The sequence below is a fragment of the Nylanderia fulva genome, unplaced genomic scaffold, assembly GCF_048542155.1.
Source record: "Nylanderia fulva isolate GAGA-0341 unplaced genomic scaffold, ASM4854215v1 Scaffold356, whole genome shotgun sequence".
Taxonomy (NCBI): Eukaryota; Metazoa; Arthropoda; class Insecta; order Hymenoptera; family Formicidae; genus Nylanderia; species Nylanderia fulva.
In genome coordinates, this window is record NW_028190429.1 from 1 (window position 1) to 8740 (window position 8740).

Sequence of the window (8740 nt, forward strand, 5' to 3'; positions counted from 1 at the left end):
TATAACTTACAAATCTCGGTCAAATCTCTGCTTGGCTAAATTAGCCATCTTGCAATTATATCCTCAACTTCCTTATTTGTTAAATTGGTTCTTGAAGTTCGCGCAGCATCTAACAACAAGTTTAAACAGATATGTGTGGTTATAGATTATATAAAATTTAAAGCGACTTAATTTTTATATATATATATATGTATATATGTATATATACTATTCAAAATTATTTTATATTCCTATGATTACATATTATTGAATAATGATATTAGAGTTCTAATAGCATCATCCAATATAACCATGCATAGAATGCTATATATAAAGTGTCAAAAATATGTCAATAAAAACATTTCTGTGATTAAATATTTATATACTTACTTATGATACATATAGTAATGCGAAGATTTTTAAAGGCATTTTTCAATTTTGCACCAGCCCAACTATATTCCATTGCTAATTTATTTGTTAAAATATGTTTCATCATGTACGAAATCACATCATGATGATCCTTACCTCCTAAAAAGCTCAATTGTCTTGTCTAAAAATATAAAATAATTTAATTAATATTAGTTTATGATCTAAAAATATCAAAATAATAAACATTTGTTTTTCTCTTATAAAAAAAGTTAACATTACTTTTCTTTTAACTTCTTTAAAATTATTTAACATTATATAAATAAATAAATATGTCCAAAATATTGCTTTTTATAAGACATTTCAATAAAATGTTTCTAATCGTAAGTATAAAATGATAATATTTTGTATATACCATTTCTGCAGCAACACATTTGTTTTTTAATTGATTATCAATTCTCTGTAATTGTTCTACGGTATCTGCTGGCAAATCGAAATCATAATGTTCATTTTTTTTTAAATCCGTTTCCTCATTTTTTCTTATGTGATTATCCAACTTTATTAAACGTTCATCAATTGTTGTAAGATTTAACAATACTGCATTTAGTTTCCTGATAATTAAATTATGAAAATCTGCAAAAATAATTGACACATATTATTGTATATCTACTCATTGTCAGATTATATAAATATTACGAATTATATACCATTTTAAATATATGTTTACAGTGATATAAATAAAAAAAGTTAAAACTTTAATAATATATATATATATATAGGTAAGCTTTTACAAAAATTTAAAATTAATAACAGATATATTTTTACCTAAATCAATCTCAGCATTACAAGTATCGGATGTAGATATTGTATCTGAATTTTGTGGAACAAGGTCATCTTTATTTGCTGTTCGATGTTCTTGTGAACTTATAGATTTACTATATGTAACTGCAGACTTTTTAGACTGAATATTAATTATTTTTTCATTACTTATTTGTATCGGAGGCTTAGTTATTTTCTTATAATTTTTTATCAGTGGTTTTTTTATTTCATAAGTCATTTTGCTTTTATTTAAATCGTTTGATATATTAGAAGCTTCATCTAAATCATTGCTTGTGTCAGTTCTATCTGAATTATCAGAAGAACTTGAAATTTTTTTTACTCGATTCATTTTCTTATCACCTTGTATTAATGGTGTCTTTATTTCACAGATTTTGCTCTTATTTATTGTTAAAGCTTTTGGTGTATTAGGAAAATTATCTAACTCTAAATCATTGCGAGTTTTTAATTTATTGATGCTTGTGTCGCTTGTATCAGAATTATCAGGAGATGAACCTGTATTTTTTTTTGCTCGTTGATATCTCGATTTTTTGAGGTTATTTCCATCATCACCATCTATATCGGATATTTGTTCAGCTAATTTAAGTTTGTCTATAGCTTTATCATATGTATCTAAAACGTATAAAATTTTTGAATATTAAAAATTAGATTTTTGTTTTTATATATTTTATAATCAAATATCACTTAAAATTTAAATTTTAATATATACTTTTAATACATATATATTATAATTTTAATTTATATAATTTTTGATAAAAAAATAAAATACATTTTTTATATTACTAACCGCTGCTACCAAAAATACGGATTATTTTATATAATTGCCAATCATCAGAAGGAGATATTCTTTTCATAATTGCTTTATTTATCTTAATTTGACTTGTATATGATGGCCATTTACATTCCTTATTATTTTCAGTTAACCATTCAGAAGGAACAATTTGTAAACCATCTTCGAACTCCACAATATTATACGCCATAATAACTGTAAATAAAAATTGATCAGCATTGAAATTATAAATAATCTATGATGTAAATAATATGATAAAAATGTGACGATAATAATAATAATAATAATAATAATAATAATATTTGCAATTTATATTAGAGTATTATAATTACGTTTAATTATTTAATTACAAATGCAAATTAATATTAAACATGTATTATTCAGTTGTGTGTAACATCGGAAATATAATATAATTTTTTTTATAAGGCATTTTCAACATTTTTGCTCTAATTTTATCAAACTCCCATGTCTGAAGATGAGAATATTCAGACATGATACCAATATTTAAAGTTAATGACGAAATAGGCTGTGTATATAAATCTTCCACTAACACAAGTACTTTGCCAATAGCATACATTTTATTGTCATTAGATTTAATGAAATTTAAAATTGACATTATTTGTCCATTTTCAAAAGAAATGCAATTATTTTTTGGATCATCACAGTTAATATAATATTGATTATTGCAAAAAATTTTATATTGTTGTACAGAAATGAAATCTTTCGTAATAGGACCATCACAATGAGAGCGTGTAAAACATTTTTCCATATCGTATGAATTTGAATATATTTTGAATGTTTCATTATTATGTATTGTCTCAATTTCTGCAAATCTTCTTGTTAATTGCTGTAATGGTTGGTTAGTTTTACGAATTAATTTCTTTAACGTAGACATATAATTCTCAAATTTAAATGCACTAAATTTATCCAGAGCACCAAATTGTTTTACGTCTGCAGCAAGATGTAATAAATTATGAATATTATGTGAAATATATTTAGAACCGTAGATAACTTGAAATGATTTTACAAAATGTTTTAATAAATTTTCTGCATATTCTATAATAGAAGTTTGATATGTTAAAGTAGGATGTGCAAGAATTGTGATTGCTACATGTAATGTTAGAAAATTTAAATATACATTTTCTTGTAGTATTCCTTTCAATATAATAGGACCTGTATATAATAAAAATTGCCGATATTCTGTGGCTTTCCAATGTTTGATATACTTTAATGATCTTGGTTTTCGAGCAAAATCAGAAGGAATATAATTGCGTAACTTTATTAGTTTCTTAGAAATTTGTTCTTTGTCTGAATTTGATAATCTTATCTTAAGTGGTCCTGAAAGCCATAACATAATAAGTTTACGCATAACACCCAAACATACCAGGTGCATATAATCTAGTGGCACATTTGTAACTAAGCCTAGATTTGGTATATTTTTTAAAATTGTGTCACCAGTTTGATAATCAAGATTATAAGATCCAGTAAAAAATTCTTTATCATTACGTAACATCATATTAGATGTGTATGGAAAACATATATGTCCTTCTATATTATCACCTTCAATAATGCATTTAGTGCAACTATTATATCCAGTGTGTCCTTTTACATTTAAAATAAATGATTTAGCAGGAGCGTCACAAATTATTGCTTTAATTTCGACTTTTATGATCTGTCCCTCATAATCAATCCCATTATTTATAAAAGCAATAGCATCACCTACAAACATTTTTAAAAACTCATTTGCATTTTTTGGTTTTCCTTCACCATAATATAAGGCAATGACATATACATTGTTTATAATATTATCTGCACATAATATTGGCCATAAACTCTTTGTGGAAGACTTATATATAGGTAAATCATCAATATTTATAAATAATTGAATGTTATCAAGAGCAAAATTCAATCTTTTACGTTCTTCAATAATTTTTAGAAGAGCTTTTTCGAGACCTAAGTGACAGTAATCTCCGTTTTCAATTTGTATAATTTCAGTTGATTTAGGAGTTTGCAATAATGTACGTGGATCTTTAGGCAAAGTATAATTAGTGTGTGTTTGCAATATCTGTAAAAGGTGACGGAGTGATTTGAGTGATATCTTTTCTTCAATAGCCCATTTACTTATGTCATGTATAAAAGTTTCGTTATCATTTAAACACAGATTTTCATAATTGTTATCGACTATAGCTTGCAGCTTATTTGCATCCGTGTAATTTTGTATCATACAGGCATTATTTTCATTCAGAAAGTTAATATTATTTTCATCATAATATTGATTTAGATTTCTATCTGAGTATACTTTATCAGAATCACATAAAGACGAAGCATTCTCATCAACAACAATTAGTTGATCATTATTATTATTAATTATTGCCATAGAATCCGCAGAATCAGTCTGATGAGTTATCATATTCATATCTGTTACTGTGTTTCTTGCAACTAATCTTCGTTTATGTCTTGCACTATAAAATATTGAGTGTTTTCGTTTGCGACCCATATTTTTCACAAAATATATTTTTTTTCCTAAATATACATATACAATGAAAAAAAGATATCTTGTTACAATAAATATGAAAAAAATATAAGACAAACATAAGATAAAAAATATTGTATATACTAACCTTAATTTTTATGTTGATGTTTTTCACTTTGTTAAATCACTTCTTATTGCTAAGTGATCTTCTGAGATCACTTATTTTGAGTCAAAATGTCCTCTTATGCAAATAAAAAACACGTGCTGGTACACCAACAGACTGCGTATACGCTGCAGAGCGTTTTGGGCAACGTGTACGCGCCTACACGGTCACGCTTGCATTAGGATTAGGTAAGATTAGGTTACATTAAGTAGCGTCCATTAACGGTGACGTGTTGATTCTTTTACTTTTAGAACAAATCAACGTCAAGTCTTGACAAGATGACAACTTAGCAGTCATTCTGCTGAACGCGACTATTTTAAAGAAAAATATTTCAAATAAAAGTTGTTTGATTCAAAGGAGGTCATAAAGTAGATGATGCCCTTTATTTGATGAATATTTTAAGAGATATTTGAAGTGGTGTACGTGTTATTTTAAATTGGACACCCTAATATATATTTAGTTATAGCAGTAATAAATATAAATAAATAAATATAAATTATTTATTAAATATATTATAAATTAAACTTTATTTTTCTAATTTTAATTGTTGATCGTCACAGCACAACATCTTTATGATGTCACTGTGACATTTTCTTGCTATGACAGATTTTTTATCATTATTGTTACATTTCGTGATATACTAGTTATATCAATGTGACATTTTTGATGATATCACTGTAACATCATAAAGATGTTGTGCTGTGACGATTAAATATATATTTTATCGTCACAGCAGAACATCTTTATGATGTCACTGTGACATTTTCTTGCTATGACAGATTTTTTTATCCTTATTGTTACATTTCGTGATATACTAGTTATATCAATGTGACATTTTACAATGATATCACTTCAATTGTGATTAATGATATCACTGTTACCTTCCAATAATCTCACAATGACATCACAGTGACATCACATTTTTTTGTCACCTTGTGACTCTATTGTGAGCTTATTGTGATGTCACTGTGACATTTTTTGCTATGGGGGTAATAATAAAAATTGGAAGTTTGTAAAAATTGATGACCTTTCTCGACATCTTCACTGAGGAAAAATCGTTTCTAAATTGGCCAGAGAATCTAACACTATCATATATGTTATTTCAATTACACTCTGTATATATATATATATATAATTTCTTGTTGATTGAGAATGTCTCAAATGTCAAAATTATACCGGGTACCATATCCGATGAAAATCTTGCGAAAGCAGCATTTCTCCCCAGAAAAAGAAAGTTCAATAATGATTCAGAAATGGTAAACTTTTTATTCAAAACAAAATAAAATAAAAATTTAAGCATTGGTCTAATCTATAACTTTTGAATATAATATAAAGTTTTATTTGAATAAAAATTAAACTAATTAATTTAATATTTTATTTATAGGATTAAATCAAAAGCTTTAACCTACAAAACATTATAAAATTGTTAAATTTGTAAGTATAGAAATTTTTTATTTTTAATAAACAAATTGATTTATTTTTATTTTTTATTCATATCTTTCTTTTTTTATTAAATATTATTTATTAAATATTTTGTTTTAAATTTTTTAATTAAAATATGATTTAACTTATGAAGTGTATAATTAAAATTTATAATCTAAAAGAAATATATTAAACAAAAAAAATATTTAAAGTAAATATTATACATAAACAAAAGTAAAAATACTATATAACATTATTTTTTTTTAATTCATATATCACAATACATATAAATATAAATACTATATTTAATTTATTTGCGGATTGTATGTATATGAGTTTTATAATTTTCTGTTTGTACCGATTATCTTTTATTTTTGTTTCTTTGTATTTTGCAGCTACTGAAGAAGACCCGAAGTGGGTCGAAACGTTTAGAATTTAATAAATGAGTTTGATTTGAGATCTCATTTTAATTTATTAATTTTGTGCATGTCGTCCGATTGCCGTTGAGATTTTATTTTTATTGTAACACAATAATTCGAGCCGAGATTAACTGTTTTTATAATAAATACTATATTTATTAAATATTTATTTATTAAAAACTCTCCTCCAATTTTAAAGTCGACCAGACTGGCAATAATTTATTTTAAATAATTAGTTTAATTTACAACGTTTCGGCTGTCATTGCAGCCCTTTTCAAGTAATCTATAAACAATTATATACATATAAATATACTCTTAATGCGCTTAATCATACAAATAATTATAGATTTACAAAAATATATATGTTTACATACCAGATTAATACAATAAATCATATTTACAGCAAACCCCCGACAAAATTAACCATTGTTTTGATGAACAATGTATAACTGACAGAAGTAAGCCCGAAATAAATAGATGTTGACTGTTAGCAGGAAACTTAGTCACTACGCGTTGAGGAAATAGAAAACCAAAGTACTGTGTCTTTCGCAATTTTTAAACCGTCAATACAAAGTCAAATAAATAGATAAATAAATAAATAAATAAATAAATATGTAACATATGACAATATAATATATTAAATAGCTTCAAGAACGCGATCATAAATCCCACTGAAATTCTCCGTATCTTTTTGTAAATTAATGCTTTTTCTTTGGTTTTTTATATAGAACATTTCTGCTATTTCTCTTTTTCTCGTTTGTTTTTCTTGATGCAGAATCACAGGAGAATCCCAACGGAACTCATGATCGTTACAAGTCCGATGCAAACTAACAACCGAGTGTGATGTCGTGTCTTTTTTAATGTTATTTTTATGTTCCTTAATACGTGTTTCTAAATGTCGCTTTGTTTGTCCAATATATGTAGAGTCGCAATTCGCGCATTCGATCTTATAGACGACATCGGTTCTTTTTAAGTTATCAATACTATCTTTTCCTCTTTTTATCAAAGTGTCTAATTTTTTTGGAACGGTATATACTACACCGATTCCATTTTTGTTTATGCAACGAGTAATATTTTTGCTCAAATCTCTAATATACGGCAACACTATAACATTTCGTGTATCAAATTTATCTCGATTAGACGCACCAAAATTACCGCCAAATTTAATCGCCCTAAGTCTCCTGTTAACAATTTTGTTTATGACTGTTAACGGGTAACAATTGTTACGAAGAATTCGTTTGACTAAGATGATGTTTTTCTCGTGAAACATAGGGTCAGCGAGTAAAATAGCCCTGTCCACGAGGCTTGTGATCACACTAATTTTATAACGCATCGGATGGTTCGAAAGAAAATTTATATAACGGCCTGAAAACGTAGGCTTACGAAACCAGTCAGTCGTCAATTTGCCATTAACTCGCATAACGCTTGTGTCTAAAAAACTTAAGGAACAATTGTTCTCCAATTCAAACGTAAACTTTAGTCTCGTGTGAAAACTATTAAAAATCGTAAGCATATCCTCCACTTTACATTTCGGAATAATTGAAAAAATGTCATCAACATATCTGAAATAACAATAGGGCTCAAAATCCAATTGACGCAAACAATATGATTCCAAATCGTCCATAACCATATCAGACAAAATTGGAGACAAAGGAGACCCCATAGGCGAACCGAAAACCTGCTCGTAAAATTTTCCATCGAAAACAAAACTAGTCGAGCGCATGACCGTGTCAATAGCATGTAAAAACTGTGCAATGTTAAATGAAGTAAATTGTGAGATATCATCCCAACGGTTTTCTATTGCTGCTTTTATTAATTCCCACGGTGTGTTAGTAAAAAGCGAAGTCACGTCCAACGAAATCATGACATGATCGTCATCAATGTTTTTATCTTTAATAATTTCAACAAAGGACCAACTATCCTTAATGTGAGATCGAGGTTTCTTGACTGCATTTTGTAAAATCTCACCTAAATAAGATGCAATGTAATAAACCGGACTTCCCAACGTTGAAATTATGATACGAAGAGGGTAACCTACTTTATGGATCTTAGGTAAACCATAGGCACGAGGCAAATTGCCATTAGTACATCTCAATTGTTTGTAAATTGAATCATCTATGAGTCCATTATCCAACCAAGATTTTAATAAAGTTGTGATCTTTGCGTTGAGAGCGTTTAATGGATTTTTATTAAGTGGTTTATAAGTGGAAACATCTTTCAGTAAACAATTCATTTTCCCCACATAGTCAGTCCGATTCATCAATACTGTGACTTGGCCCTTATCGGGGGGG